Source organism: Pavona decussata, unplaced genomic scaffold (assembly GCF_977016875.1).
Source record: "Pavona decussata unplaced genomic scaffold, jaPavDecu1.1 SCAFFOLD_202, whole genome shotgun sequence".
NCBI lineage: Eukaryota > Metazoa > Cnidaria > Anthozoa > Scleractinia > Agariciidae > Pavona > Pavona decussata.
Genome location: NW_028145610.1, coordinates 3070029 through 3083813, shown reverse-complemented (window position 1 = coordinate 3083813; position 13785 = coordinate 3070029). Strand labels below are relative to the sequence as shown.

Genomic DNA, 13785 nt, shown 5'->3' with positions numbered 1-13785 from the left:
AGATTCGAATCCATGACCGGCTCTGCGATACAGGTGCAGTGCTCTACCAACTGAGCTATCAAGCCAGCTGGGAGCTGGTCGTTATGTGGATTCATAATATAAAAATAAAACCGTAGAAGTGTAAAGGTGGAGTTAGGGCGTATGAAAGTGAAAAATATGATATTGATAGGCTTTCTTTCTGCAGTAGTTTTAGTTGCATACATAATTGTGACGGTTTGTCGTTAATTACTTCTTCCACCTGTGGTTCAAATTTCGGGGCAAGCAAAGAGAACATTAAAGAACAGCACTTAAAATGTCGCCTCCTGTGTTCACAGATCGTTTTATGGTAAAAGCATATTGGTGTAAGAAAATGCAGTATGATCTGTATGTCGGATTAGGAAACGGAATTTATTTCCTGACTTAACGAGCCATTGTTGGCTTTAAGAAAATGCTAGCTGACTTTACTTCGCAATTTTATCGAGATATTTGCCCCTCAGAAAACAAAAGAAATAAGTTTTCCAGTGTTACGAAATTTTGAGCAGACATTTTGCTGAAGAAAACATATTTTATTTACCACTAAATTCGAATTTCCAAGGCGATTAACGTCTTCCTTACAGATATGAACCGTTAAGTGTTCCGGAAAGATATCAGTATTATATATTTCACTGCCGAGCACAATATTAGAGACTTTAAAGGGCGTCAAATCAACAGACGCGCCTTTGCAGCAGCCGAAAGATCTCTGTTTGATGAAAAAGTGGGATTTATTGTTGGAATATATGTACCCGAAAAAACTATCAATAAAAAACTTTTACTGAATTTTCATTCCACAGGTTTTATTTCAATGGATGAACAAGGCGAAGAAGTCAAAAACAGCTTGCTTTAATTTCTTACCTTAATCTTTAAGGTAAAAAGATTGACCAGTGCAATATCAGAATATTTCCCATGAATATATTATACGGAACCATTATCAGGATACGCTTATGAATAAATTATGCGGAAACCCAATATCAGAATAATTTCGATGAATAAGTTAAAAACCAGTCAAGAAGGCAGACAAAGACAATATCAGAAAAAGCTGCATAAATGTGAAACAAGGTGATCGGAAAAAAAAAAAAAAAAAAAAAAAAAAACGTTTTAGCGAATGCTTGTGTCTATAAATTTTGAATCATGCAGCCTTCCATTTGTTGTTTTGTTTTCAGCTGTTCAATCGGTTGTGTGTTCGAAGCGTTCGTGGGTGCATTCGGTCATTCTGCGATCTTTGCGCGTCTTGTTGTTTGCTCTCTCGATGCTTTTCGTCGGTTTACATGTTTATTCATGAATGCAATGATGTATAATTACAAAAAAATTAAGAACGTTATTGGAATACCTCGAAGAGGTTTCTTCATGTTTTAGTAATTTTATGGCCACAATGCTATAGAGAAAGATGTCTTCTTTTTCCCTTTAACGCATCCACTGGAATACAAAGTTGTCTGTAGTCTCTTTATGCAGTTTTTCCTATGCAAGTTTCCTTGGTCAACAGCTTTTTTGAACAACAATATTTTTTAAGAAAAAAAAACTTGACAAATATTGTGTACACACCAGAACATAAAACTATTCTTACATAATCCTGCCAAGAAACTCGAAGGAAAACTAGTTTTGGCGATCTTGATTTGATACGAACAACGGTTTTCTTTGGCAAGTTTTTTTCCCCAGGGATGCTTCCGATTGGTAGTCTTTGTACAATGAAACTGACATATTTTGACATTTTTTGTCGATCACTCGAAAATTCAAAGCTTATTTAATGCAAATCTATCGAGGGAATTCGAAATTTACCCGTGTAAGAAGAGTTTAATTCAAACTAACTTGTGACACTGTTTATAATGCTGTCTCGGTTCTGGGTTTAGCTGTCATAACCTTTTAAAACTTTTTACGGACTAAACATATTTTCAGCGGTATTTTTGGCAAAGTGAGTAATCAGGTGTGCAATTTTTATCTGTCTTTCTGTAATAGGCTTTTTCCGAGTTGCTGGAACCTCATTATGAAAGCGAGGCTAAGTGCAAAGCTTTTCATATGAAAATTACTCTGTTTGCACATTAATGAAAACTAATTTTCATAATAAAAACTTTGCACTTAGCCTCGCTTTCATAATGAGGTTCAAAGCAACTCGGAAATGGCCTATTGGTCTTCCCGTAGACTTTAACACAAATATGGGGATAAATCACACGCTTTTTAACTAATTAACTTGCCTCAGTATTTAGGACATTTTTTTTATTTGATCAATATGCTTTCAGTTTTTCCAAAAAGAGCGGGGAGTAAGATGTAAACTCTCTCAAATCCCCCTGGTTTGGAGCCTTTTGCTGTTCAAATCTCTAAACGCGAGAAGCAACTCTGCCTCCAAAGACAGCGTCCAACAATTTCTTCTCCCAGTCTTGTCTCTCTTTGTGCTTCTCAAAATCCAAAGTCTTCTTACTTCTCAAAGCGTTTGGCAATTGCCTTTTCGTGAACTCGTCAATCGTCACTAGAATCGGCGATGAATCTCCCATGTCTATCCCCCTTTGGATGGCCGTATGCAATTCTTCTCGGCAGAAATTGCTGGCGAGGTAGTTGTCAGACAAAACAATTAGCACTTGGCGGCTGCCGTACACACTGTCCGCCATGTTTTGGACGACGGGGCTATCCCAGCTCAAAGTCCCGGACGTGAATGCCGTAGGGTATCGAGATTTTCACTGAAAATGCTAGCTGACCCAGGCAAAGTCCTTTGAGATGTAACTGATAGTTTGTTGCTCGTAACTTCCTCTGCTGGACAGCCTGAATTGAGAAACAAATCAACGAACTATTAATTTTCACTAAATTAATGTCTAATTACTGAAGCCTATTTCAGTTTCTCGTGCGCTAGGCATCAAGACGTTTGTACTGAATTGTTTTTGTTGTATTTTAATTTAACATAAACTAGATTCCCCCTCGCCTCATCAAATAAGAAAACAACAACAACAAAGTCCTAAAACTGTTTGGCCGAAGGCGCGAGGACTGCAACTGATTTTGCTACGTTTTGTGCTTTGAGCCCATATTGTTTTCGCATCAGCAGTCAAGAGGCTTTGTAGACTTTGTAGACCCTTAAACACATTGTGTCAAAGACATCCTAAAGTGATAGTTAACAAATAGTAAAAACGCCGTGACAGGAGCGTAAAGAGTTCTTCAGTACTTAGATCGATTAATCTGAACACCAAGTGATGTTGACCATCAGAAGAGCTAATAGATTTTGTTTCGTCAGATAGTTCAAAAGTATGTGAATTATAAGAGACTGTAACGCAAAAAAAAAAAAAGCACGATTTGAATGTGCGGAAAAATACTCCAAATAGCTTTTTCACGCTATAAATCCCGCGGAATGTGGGTTTAGGTTTGAACAAAAAGATCAGAATGTCAAGTTTATTTATTCCAATTCCGCTCCAAAAATGCCTTTTCTATCGACCAGCGATTGGCTCCAGCTTCTAATCCATATTCATGACCAAAAGTGCAGAATTCTCGTCAAACCGAGCAACTACCTGGCGAGAAAGGACGCGTGAAGGTGACCTCCATCGTTGAAGCTTTACTGATACGCAAGGATCGTCAAAGACTTTAAAGAAAGGAATATTCGCTCCACTAAGACGCTAATGGTAAGTGTCTTATTCCGTCAAATGTTTCAATACGTAAAATTCCGAAGTCAAACGTTAGCACGTGCTGGAGTTTAGTTTTATTGACGTTGCAGTTCATTCTTCGAGGTTTTATATTGGGATAATTCAACAGCACCTTGTAAGCAGAGCTAAACAGACATATAGAAGTTACAGAAGAGTTAGCGATAAATAAACTGAATTTAAGGTCTTTTCTGCAGCAAGAACCTTTTTTCCAAATTGTCTGCAGCGGCCACGTGTTGTCAAGTTTGTCGACTGTTTAGCATGCATTGAAAAATCACAAATTCATTTTGTATCATTGATCAGTCTTTTGCCTCGAAAAACTCGCTCAGACAATTTGAACTCTTGAAAATTAGGTTCAATTTAACTGTCCAAATTTGTTGGCTTTCATTATAAAATTTCGCTGCGCGGTAATGTTTGTTATACTGTACAAGGTGGTTCTAACTTTTGATTCTGTGGATGAAATCCTAAAGTATGACCTTTCAAATGAACGGTACTAAGCAGTTCTTTCCTGTGGTGCTGTTTATTATGCTATACAAGGTGGTTCTAACTTTTGAGTCTTTGACTGAAATCCATAAGTGTGACCATTCAAATGTAAGCTGCTGAGCAGTACTTTCCTGTGGTGCTATTTGTTTTTCGTTACTTTACAAAATAAAACTCGGATATATTCTGATTTTTTCCGGGGGGGTGTGGGGGCGGGGGCCTTCCGAGTTCGGAGTGTCATGGCGTACAAAGGATATGTATTGGTTTTGTTTCGGCATATTTGTTGCACACAAGCTTATGTGTTTTGCTTGTTTTATTTTCAGGAAGGACGCATTCACAAGAAAGAAGACTGAAAAGGAGGAGCAAAAGGATCACAAAAGAGGGAAAAGCATGAACTTAAGCCAGCGGGAAAAGATAAGACTTCATTTTTGTATGAAAATAATGCCTTTGAAAGATGGTGGTGGTGTATGAAGAAACCTATTTAATCTTCCAATCAGCAACATTTAATTGGCGATCCGTTCATTAAAAAATCGTATGTTTAAATTTTGACACTATCTAATCATTTTGTAAGAGGGCGGATCCGGGGAGATTTAGCTGATATTTTAAGTCAGAAATGCTGACGCCCGAATTCTGCGGTCGCTTTATTTTTAAAAACACTGTGCATCGACGCAGCAGAATTTTTTCAATCATTTTGAAACATACCAGCCATCTTATTAAGGTATTATTCTATAGATCAGCTCAGACATTTTAGCGTTAACTCTGAACGATCAGTCCATGCTGTCATAGTTTAAGGCCACATTTTTCAATTCGGGATTTCAATTTCTTTTATGTATAAATTTTCCAACAAATTTAACTTGAAACTTAACTTTATTTCAAATAAAATTGGGATATATTGAAAATGTCAAGATCAGTGATTGCTCAGAGTTGCGCTTTTTCGAAGTCGGTTAAGTTATCTTTTAGTTATATGCTGTTACCAAGGTGGAACTGCAAGTTGTATAAATGGAAAATTAAAAATAATAATAATAGTAATAATAATGATAATAATAATAATAATAATAATAATAATAATAAAAATAATAATAATAACGCTGGTAAATAGCATCGCTCGATCAAAAACTGAAACGTTTCTTTTTTTTTAATGAAATCTAAAACATACTTCTAGGAAGCACTGAAAAAAAGATATCTAGAGATGAGACTAACAATTGCGTTTCTTTCTTAACTATAACACAATTTGATGGAATTGAAAATATCCAAAAGAAATGTTTGTTTTCGGAGGTCAATATAAAATTGCCTGATTGTTCACAGAAGTCTTTAGGACTATAGATTATTTGGTCGGTGAAATGGAAACGTTGTTGACGTGCTTAACCTTTTTGCTGAATTAAAAAGTAAATGGAAGCTTAAAATTCAAAATAAATTCTTCAGTTTTGGTTCTCTCTCCGTCTTGAAATGAAATTGCCTGATTATCTATCCAAATTTAATATCATTTTGTCTCAAGCCTTGTCGATGGCCTTCGAAACTGGACGCTTAAATTTCAAAATGAATTCTTCAGTTTTGAATCTCTCTTCTTTTTGAAGAGAAATTCGAAAAGAAATTGCCCGATGTGATCTACCAAAAATCTTCAAAATTCTATATCATTTGTTAGTAAAATAGAAACTTTAAGTTTGTTGATTGTCTTGATGTTTTGACTGAATTACGAAAAACCTGGAAGCCATGTTCAAATTTCAAAATAAATTCTTCAGTTTTGGCAAATTCGCGGCAAGAATAAAATAAAAATTAGGCATCTACACTCAGTTCCACCTTCCTTTACTGTTGCTAAGGGAACACAAGGTTTTAAAGAGGATCACCATGGCAACGTATATGGCTAATTGAATTTTGAAGCGTTGCGTCGAAAATTGGACTTATTCAACAAAGAGTTCCTAGGTCAAAATTGTTGTCAATTATTGAGGACCCTTCTGTTATTCCTCATGTTCCCTTTACATGCCGTAGTATGTATAATAAAACAAGCGTCTGGTTGGAATAATGCTAACTAAACGTCTCGGGAATATCTCTCGCACTAAATTAGGGTTATGGACCACAAAAAGATTGAACGATTTTCCCACCATTTTATTTCTTGCAGAGAAAAAAAAATTGCAGTTTTGCTTTATTCAACGTTTTCTGAAATAAGTTCCACAAAAATTGCTTCTCGGTTTTGAAACAGTTTTTTGTTAAAAATTAAAATCATTACAGGAACGCATAGCAAAAGAGTGCTTCAAGGAGTAGGTCATTCATTTACCACCGCAAACAAACAAAGCGAACCTTTCAGAGGACAGACAACTTTCTTTTAGAATTTTTCCAAGCCAAGAAAGAAAGACTTTCGCCATTTTTATTAAAAAAAGTTGTGATTTAAACAATAGGGGTAACACAAAAAGAGTGAACTTTGAACAAATTTATTGCGCTTTCAGCAAAGGCACAAAATTGAAATTCATTAGAAATATTCCAAGGACAATTTTACAATTGCATTGTATTTGAATTCAAATTTTATTGTGAAAAAAATTGAATGGATTATATGTTCAGCCGAGTTGTTTACAAAATAATTCACGAGAGTTTTGTCTGCTGTTCACAATTTTATATCACGTGCAAAAATATGATGAATATATCTTTAATCAAATTGAAATTGTGTACAAAAAGCAATGTACCCAGTTTTCATTTCAGTTGTAGCGAGTGCGATTTGTTTGAGTTCTTTTGTATAAATTATTTTTAGCTCTCTATATCAAAACTACGCCACTGTTTTTTATTCTTTTACCATGAGAACAACCAGAACAACTAATTATTCTCCAGAGATTGTAAAATTGCAGTTATTTTGTATTTTACGTTTTTTTAAATAAGTTTCACTTAAATTGCTTCTCGGTTCGGAAAACAGTTTTTTTTCAAAGGTTAAAATCATTACAGGAAGGCATACCAAAAGAGCGCTTCAAGGAGTAGGTCATTCATTTACCACGAAAAAAACGAACAAAACGATCGATTCCACGGCAGGAAAAGTGGGATTTTACCGTTCAGAAAACACGCGGCGAACTTACGCAAAATGTGGTATTTTCCAGTATTTTTCAGTGTTCACCAAAACGGAAAATCCAATCTTTTCCGCGAGTTTTCGTGCCGGTGAATTGGAGTATTCGTTCCATTATCCGGCAGTTTTCTGTGGCGGTGAACGCTGGAAAACGCATGTTTTCTGGCGTTCACCGGCCGGTTAACACTCGTAAAACGTCTTGTATTCCGGGCGTTTACTGGAGTTTTCCCACCGACCAACGTCGCGCTCACCGCCGTTATCCAAGAAAAACCTGCGTTTTACGTTGTTTTCCGTCACGGAAAATCCCTGTTCAACGTAGGTAAACACTGGAAAACTAGCGTTTACCTATCAGTTAACGCTTGGAAAACAGCCTATATTCCGGCGTTCGCAAGCGTTTTTCTTGCGTATTCTTGCATTTTCTGGGACGGTGAATTCATGTAAATTCAAGAAAACGTATGTTTTCAAGCGTTCACCGATCAGTTAACGCTTGGAAAATAGCCAATATTCCGGAGTTCGCAAGCGTTTTCCTTGCGTATTCTTACATTTTCTGGGACGGTGAATTCATGTAAATTCAAGAAAACGTATGTTTTTCAGTGTTTACCGATCCGTTTACGCTCGGAAAACAGCGAATAATCGGCCGTTCACAAGCGTTTTGCTGTGTTTTCTTACATTTTCTGGGACAGTGAATTCAAGAGAATTGAAGAAAACGCCTGTTTTCCAGTGTTCACCAAACCGTCAAAACTCGGAAAATAATGAATATTTCGGCGTTCGCCTGTGTTTTTCTGGCGTTTCACGCTGTTTTCTAGGACGGTGAATTCAAGAAAACGCGTATTTTCTTGCATTCACCGAACGATAAACGCACGGAAAATTGTTTTTACCCGGCGTTCTTCCTCGCGTTTTCTTGTATTTCTGGTAAGGTGAATTCAAGAAAACGCTAGTTTTCCAGCGTTCGCTGTTCGGTTTAAACATGGTAATTATTTTTTATATTCCGATATACGCTAGGCGTTTTTTTGTCTTGTTTCCTGGGGTAGTGAATTCCGAGGGTTTTCCTGCTTCACCATTCCCCCAGCCAAACTCTAGATAATTTGGCGCGATTTATGGCTTTTGCTAACTGTTCATTTGAAATGAACTAAGGGAAACAGCGGACTACGTTATAAAAACTTCCCTCCCCAGTGTTAAATGTTAGGATGAAAGATAACAACTCTGAATTCCAACAATATCGTTTATTTAAATGTACACTGGTGTTGAAGTATTACAATACTAAAATCAGATATGAGAAACAAACAAAATAAGTTTCCAGATTTATAGTTACTTTCATCCCCCACTCCAACAAACAATGTCTATGAAATTAAATAACACTGCTCTTTCATTTAACCGTACTAAACTAGATGTGGTGTCAGTTTGTCCAAAAGAGAACTCAGGATTTTATATAATACAACAAGAATACAAAAACAAAGCTGAGAAAAAAGGACCCACCAACATTACTACAATCAGTTATCAGTATTACCTACTGGCAAAGAAGCAAATTACGCTCATCTACTATAACCTCTTAGATTGTAAGCAAGTAAAATTAACACAAACCCTGATGCAATGTCACCCTGTACAAACTTAACCTTGCAGTCAAGCTACCTCTCCCAAGCACCCAAAAGTTTCATTCAACTCAGAAAGTTGTGACTTGGAAGATGTCATTTAATTTTTAGTATGATCACATGTGCATTTCAACACAGTCAATCACATGCATGAACAACTTGTAGTAATGAAAAAAAAAAATTCTACAGCTGTCCTTTGACTGTCATCTACTATTTTTTTTTTATTTGAATGAAGTTTTTTGGAGAGCAGCTGTCTCTTAAACAACATGTACTAAGAAACTATAGACACATGCCCTGTACATGTTGTTCAAGAGACAACTGCTCTCCAAAATACTTCATTCAAATAAAAAAAAATGTGGATGACAGTCAAAGAACAGCTGTAGAATATTTTTTTTGATATCTTGTACTACGAAACTATATACACATACCCTGTACAAGATACAGTTGTATCATGTAAAAATGTAAAAGATTATAAAGGCAAAAACACTGAAATGAAGAAAAATACTACAATGTATAACCCTAGTATTAAATGTCTGATATCCAAAAAGGAGGCAGTCTATGAGAAAAAAGAATTTCTTTGTTATTATTTGAAGGGTAAAATGCAAAAGCTATGAGCTTGATTGATTCTATTATAACTGCAAGACTCAGTTTCAAGGACTTCAAAGACTTTGTTTAATAAAAAAATCTTTCAACTCATTGAGTTCTTGTATACAGCCAGAAAAGTGTTGATTTCAAGCAGCTTGCATACCTTTTGCATGAAACCCTTAATAACATTACTGCCCCCAAAACTATAGCTGAGTGATCTACAAAGATCGTACAGCCCAAACTAACTGCTGGGGAACTCCATAATTTTGGGCTCCGAAGACTTGGAAGGCCATTTCTTCGGCTTACTGATTGACGCTTTTGTTGTGGTGTCATTGCTGCCTTCCACCTGTCATCCAGTGTCTTAAAAAGGTCTGACACTTCCTTCACTCTCCAGTATCTGAGGAGACAAGGCTGATGTGGAGGGATACAAATATTTCGTCCTCTTTCTCTTCTTCGTTCACAACTTTCATTCTTTTTTTTTTCCAGTTTCTAAATTGACAGAATTAACAGATAGAAACAAGTTATTAAGAGCAAATAACTGTTTTTAATTTGAGGCAAAATGATTATACATAATTCAAAAATAGGCAGCAAATGCACTTCAGCGTACATGTAGCATCCCTGTGATGCCTTGAGACTTTCAATTTATTATAACAGAGCTGTAACCCACTGGTCCTTTTACAGAAAGCCTTTTATAAGTAATTTGTATTTAGTTAATGGATGAGGAGCTTGCATTTTCTTTCAATATTTGATGAAACATCACCTGAAACTTTCATATCACAAGAAAACTAATTCCCTTTGCTTTCTTTGGGAAAAATGAAGTGTCAAGAGTGATGTACTGTACAGCTAGCTAGGATTTCTGGAAATTCAACAACAGCTCATAAATTCAAGCGATGGGATTTGTGAATAATCCACAGAAGTCAAACTGCATTAGCTAAACAAACATTCCTTTCAATAAATGATGTGTTCTACTGGATGCATCGGTCATTTAAACTAAATCAGATAGTGGCATCTACAGGAATATATTTAGTATAAACCAAACCTGGGATCCAAAACATTTTCACTAGATTGAAAAAAAAGCATTGCCTCGGGCAAAGTGCAAACAATACAACTTTATGGAATTATGGGGTATGCATATTTCATGTTTTTCTCTCGTCGACAAGAAAAATGCAAATTTTAAGCCTTAAAATCCTCATGTGCTTTTACTCTCTAGCAAAAAAAAAAATACAAATAAGTTCATACAGTCATGTGGGTCGAAAGTTTCCCAAAAGTTGTTGGGTGTTATCATTCATGGTTTATATCTTTCAAGTGTGTACAGCAATAATATATTCTGAAACTTACATCCTATCATGTGTTATTTTATCAGTGATACAATGCTTACCCTTTTGATCCTTTGCCTCCTCTTCTGCTCTTGCTGATACTTTTCATAGGTGCCATTTTCTTCTGGCCTCTTTCTCTTCTTGCTAGAGGCATAGTTCTGAGAAATAGCATCTGAAAGCACAACACACTGAATTAGTTGCCAGTACAATAAATTTGCTGTTTCATATATTTTTGTATTCTCAGGACTGAAGGTTTACAAACCATATCATCCTAATGCAGAAAACGTTTTCCAAAATGAAACTGTGTCTGGAAACAAATTATCGACTCAGTAAACAAAACATCATGAACTTCCAACTTGATTATTTTGAGCAAAAAGATGCTTTCACTCGTTAAATCCGTCCTGTCCCCTGTAACACTGTTGGTTGTTGGCCTGTGCTGACTTCACTTGCTAGTTGAACAAGTTCTTTAAAAGCGACATGGCAAGGTAAATGGTTTTGCAGCTGTTATAAATTTATTTTAAGTCTAGAAAACAAAAACGTGGCGTTATTCTATTGGTTTTGTTATCAAAATTTTCGCCATGATCCAATTTTTTTCTGCGGCTAAACTAACAGCTTACCATGTCGCTCTTTTAGTGTACACCACTTCGTAAATGAGGCTTTGCTTCAGACATTAATTTTGTTGAAATTTTTCTAAAATTTAAGACTAAAAATTGGCAACGAGAAAAACCAAAGCTTGAAAATTTTCTTTACGAAGTGGTGTACGCTTTTTTTGGCGGGTTTAAATTTGTAGGGGGTACTCTTTGAATCTTTTTTTGGTAAAAAAAAATTCAAGGGGTACCCATTAAATTTTGAGCCAAATTTGTTGCCAGGGGAAACGCTGTGCAAATTATGTCGAATTTTCCCGCCAAAAGACTTAGTATATATAGGAAGAAAAATTTTCGCCACACCTTTAATTAATTAAAAGATTTTTGCTTAATTAATTAACTATAATAGAAAAGTATTGTTTAAAGAAATAAGATATTTTGATAGAAAGTAAAGAAAGAACACACAATGCAACTGAAATAACTGTTTTGATCTTTATTGTCTTCTATTATTAGTTCATAAAAATATACTTGACAATTTAAGTAGATAATATTACCTATATTTAAAAAAAAAAACAGCGCATGCGTATTTTGAGCGCCCGTATTTTTTCTAAGTTTTTTGGCGGGAAAATATAATATTTTTTAACAGAGCATAACTAGTTGGAATGATTAAAAAATAATAAAAAAAACGGCGCATGCGTATTTTGAGCGCCCGTATTTTTTCAAAGTCTTTTGGCGGGAAAATTTGAGTAATTTAAACGGCGGTTGTTATAGAAAAAAACTAAGGCAAAACAAAATAAAGAAAAGCAATCAAAACTGCAAGACTAGTACCGCAAAATTTATATATAGATTTAAGAATAAAGCAAATTGTGGAAATTGTGGCATTTTGTTTAATAATCTTTGAATAAAATGATTATACCTGGAAACTTGATACAAAAATGAAATAGAAAATGTTAAAGGAAGTTCTCTGATTAAAAAACCCTAATTTTTGGTCGACAATAGGCTAAATATACTTGGAGTTTTTGTTTTGGATTGTACTCAAACTTTGCTTTCAACAATTTGTCTCATTACGTCTTTTGCTTACAAAATAAGAAAAATTGAAAACGAGTCAGCAGTAGTAGCCATGTTCAACGTTTAAAATTGTCTTCGGGTTTGGCAATTTGTCGTCTTAAAGAGCAGAATGCTGCGGTGATAAAGTTGTAAGCAAATGATTACCGTGTAAATTGTAGCTAGCTTATTGATACAGTGCAAAACAGAAATAACTCCCAAACAGTATGGAAAAATATTAAATTTCAAAGTGAAGTTAATTCGACGAAAACTTTTCAAACCGCAAGTTTAAAGTAGAAATCGCAAATCATTACTGACTAATTTCATGAAACCTTTTAGAGGAAAGCCAGGGCTCCTTTATCAATCGGAAGGCAATAGCAATAGCTTGAAATTTGTTATTGCTTAAACGCAGCACCTTTGTCACACAGTCGACACTGCTTTAACGACACATTAGTAATGGCGGACATAGTAAGCGAGTAAGAAATAGTGTTGTGGAATCAGTATTTCAAGAAATAAAGCCAAACGTCTCTTAAAAAAATGATCTAAGCTGTCAAAAGAATATTTTGGACAAAATACATTGCAACTGAGCTGAAATTAGCAAATCTTTAGCTTTATTCACGAAGCAAATACTCATGGAATTTCATATTTATCCTGTCAACAGTCTATTGTATTGTCTTGTATTCTATTGTATAGTATTATCCACAAGGACTGCGATATTCACAGCTCAGTGTCTACAACGAAATGACTGGCGGCTTGGCCAGGCCAAGGTTCCTTTTACAGTACGGTTCGGTGTTTTAACCCAAGAAAGGTTAAAGAATTGACTTTTTCTAAAAATGTGAATTTGTAAGAAGTAGGGAGAGAAAGAAAGCAGAAATTTTAATCAATTATTATATTATTATTATTGCATTGTATTTGAAGTGCAATGTTTACGGTAGCGCTAGCAAACACGAGAAATTCTATAAATTCCATGAAATTCCTTGAATCGTTCATTTTGAGGTAACCGGAATTTGCTACAATTAATTTAAAACTGCTTAAATTTCAAACTGAAAAACTCCTGGTTTTTTGAAGGTAAAATTTTGTAGTAGTGCGGGAAAAAAATCAAATATGTAAATCTAATGATTTCGAAATTGAGGGAAACTCGGTTCCTTTTGGATCACACCTGTTTGTTTAAAAACAATTAAAACAAAACTGAATACTGAAAAAATCTGAAAAGGTAAAAAAAGATAGAAAGCCTCCAAACTTATTCAGAAATTGTTGGTCCTGAATGAATTGACCGATGGTTTACATTTTCACTAGGAAAATCAAATTTTCCTTTATATTTTCTACAAATTAATAAAAATTAATAACTTCAAATTTTCATTCTGAAAACACGTCTAAAGTGACCTTAAAAGAGGGAATGAAAAGTTCGCAAAATCTGAATGAAAGCAAAGAAAATTGAAATTCATTTACATGCACAGTTGGACAAGTGCGAACAGACAAATGGCCTCCCACTTTTATTGATTCTCAAGTAATGAA

General features: G+C 35.1%; 1 protein-coding gene and 1 long non-coding RNA gene across 2 annotated transcripts in view; both read right to left on the bottom strand.

Moving 5' to 3' along the window:
- The window catches only part of LOC146461132 (uncharacterized), a 303232-nt gene that overhangs the window by 5820 nt on the left and 283627 nt on the right, over positions 1-13785 (bottom strand). The gene's annotated exons all lie outside the window — the stretch shown is intronic.
- Positions 8357-10862, bottom strand: LOC146461143 (uncharacterized). Its single transcript, XR_014857495.1, has 2 exons — positions 10705-10862; positions 8357-9815 (listed from the first exon to the last, which is right to left on the bottom strand). It is a non-coding gene; the product is annotated as an uncharacterized LOC146461143 (long non-coding RNA).